This window comes from Pinus tabuliformis, chromosome 5_2, assembly GCF_031772625.1.
Source record: "Pinus tabuliformis cultivar Carrire ecotype Pingquan chromosome 5_2, CPIR1, whole genome shotgun sequence".
Taxonomy (NCBI): Eukaryota; Viridiplantae; Streptophyta; class Pinopsida; order Pinales; family Pinaceae; genus Pinus; species Pinus tabuliformis.
The window spans coordinates 19,490,186-19,492,942 of NC_142306.1; the positions used below are offsets into that span (position 1 = coordinate 19,490,186).

General features: G+C 43.7%; 1 pseudogene; it reads right to left on the minus strand.

Moving 5' to 3' along the window:
- Nucleotides 1–274: 274 nt before the first annotated feature.
- LOC149157322 (18S ribosomal RNA) lies at nucleotides 275–1,384 on the minus strand (annotated as a pseudogene).
- Nucleotides 1,385–2,757: the final 1,373 nt, after the last annotated feature.

Genomic DNA, 2,757 nt, shown 5'->3' on the forward strand with positions numbered 1-2,757 from the left:
CCACTAAAATGATCCTGATTTGACTGTTTCTGAGTAGTTTCTGGTGGAGAACTTCTGTGAGAAGCTGTGGTTTGCTGGCCTTATTCCTTTAGGGGTAGGAACAACACTTTTAGGGACTTTGGATCCCTTGGTTTATGGACATTTCATGCTCAGTGCTGTAAGGCACAAAAATGTCTATAACACTATGTTGAGTCAAATTAAGCCATAGGCTCCACTCCTGGTGGTGCCCTGTCATCAATTCCTTTAAGTTTCAGCCTTGTGACCATACTCCCCCGAAAATCCAAACACTCTAATTTCTCAAAAGGTACTGGCGGAGTCTTTAGAGCAACATCCGTTGATCCCTAGTCGGCATCATTTATGGTTGAGACCAAGACAGGGTCTGATCGTCTTCGAGCCCCCAACTTTCTTTCTTGTTTAATAAAAACATCCTTGGCAAATGCTTTTGACAGTGGACCGTCTTTCATAAATCCAAGAATTTCACCTCTGAAAATGAAATACGAATGCCCCTGACAATCCTTATTAATCATTACTCTGGTCCCGAAGGCCAACACAATAGGACCAGAATCCTATCATGTTATTCCATGCTAATGTATTCAGAGAATAAGCTTGCTTTGAGCACTCTAGTTTTTTCAAAGTAACAGTGCCAGAGCTGTGACCCAACCAATTAAGGCTAGGAGCATGCCGCCAACAAAAGGGACGGAAGGATAGGTGCACACCGAGTAGGCGGACTGACCTTTACGACCCAAGATCCAACTACGAGCTTTTTAACTACAACAACTTAAATATACAGTATTGGTGCTAGAATTACCACAACTGTTGGCACCAGACTTGCCCTCTAATGGATCCTTGTTAAGGAATTTAGATTGTACTCATTCCAATTACTAGACTCGATGAGCCCAGTATTGTTATTTATTGTCACTACCTCCCCATGTTAGGATTGGGTAATTTCCGCGACTGCTACTTTCCTTAGATGTGGTAGCCGTTTCTTAGGCTCCCTCTCTGGAATCTAACCCTAATTCTTCATCACCCGTCACCACCATGGTAGGCCTCTATCCTACCATCAAGAGTTGATAGGGCAGAAATTTGAATGAAGCATCGCCAACACAAGGGTTGTGCGATCCATCGAGTTATCATGATTCACCGGAGAAGTGGGCACACCCACGCTGGCCTTTTATCTAAAAAATGTATCCCTTCCAAAGAGTCAGGACTTGGTGCATGTATTATCTCTAGAATTACTATGGCTATCCAAGTAGTATGGTACCATAAAAAAACTATAACTGATTTAATGAGCAATCCATAGTTTCACAGTCTGAATTAGTTCATACTTAGACATGCATGGCTTAATCTTTGAGACAAGCATATGACTACTGCCAGGATCAACCAGGTAGCACCCTCCCACTTCAAAGGGCATTCCAGGTGCTCTCTTACTAAGAGACAACCTAAACACCCATAAAGTCAAAGAGATATCAAAATATCATGTAAAACTTTTATGCCTTGCACCTCATGCACCCCAAGAAGGAAGCACACGCAACATGCCAAGGACATGGCAAACAAATGGGTAGACTTGCTGAGCCACAATGCACCAAGGCCACTTTAGATTTTGCAACCATGCCCCAAACAACAAGAAAATGAGTGATCACTCACCCACCCCCTTAGAAATCCCTCCAAAAGCCTCCACACCTCGCACGGAGGCCACCTAGGAGTCCACCCGGACATCAGCAATGGTGGACCTCGATCTCTCGATCACCTGTGGCAACCTCGATGTAAAGGAAATAAATGGAGAATGACCAACCATACAACCTCTATAATATAAATGAGCCCCAACCCTCCCCGCCCCGCACTGAAGCCAACTGGGAATCCACTCGGATAGCAGCAACAATGGACATCAATCTCCTGATTGCCTGTGGTAGCCTTGATGTGAAGGAAAAGGAAGGAAATAAAAAGAGGAAGAACGACTACAAATTCTATCATAGAGTGGCCATACAAAGCTCCCCACCCCACACCGATGCCACCTAGGAGTCCACCTGGGCAGCAACAACAGTGGACCTTGATCGGATGATCGCCTGTGACAACCTCAACACAAAGGCAAGGGAAGGAAATAAGACAAGCCAAACTGAGCCCACAACCTCCCCTAGAAATGCCCCACAACCCTCCACTCCCCGCACAAAGGCCACCTAGGAGTCCACTCGGATAGCAGTAATGATGGACCTAGAACGCATGATTGCCTGCGGTAGCCTCAATGCAAACGAAACAGAAGGAAATGAAACAAGACCAAACAAGCACACAACCTCTCTTAGAAATTCCCCCCTGTTATGGGCAAATTTAGTGTCTTTTCGAATGACTAACCTCGAGACCTAGTAGCAAGTCTAGAACAACAGTTAAAGTAATTCTATTTCTTTTCCTATAGCTAACAGATAAAAGAAGGAGGAGCAAAAGTACTAACCTGTATCTCTCGCTCGATCCCTCTTCCCTTTGACTGCTTTCGCCACTCCCTTCTATACTTAACTCTCTTGAAAGTTACCTGCACACAAGCCGAGACAGAAAACCATAAAAGCATACATATCGATCTATTACCTAAACATATTATAAAATTGAAAGTACAATATACATCACATGAACACATGAATGGAAAAATCATAGAACTCTTTATTCATAGAAGGAAATATTACAACCCATGTAGATGCATGTTTGATTCAATGTCATCCTTCCAGCCTCAAACCCTTCTCTCCTAATGAATCAACAATTTGACCTGATAAC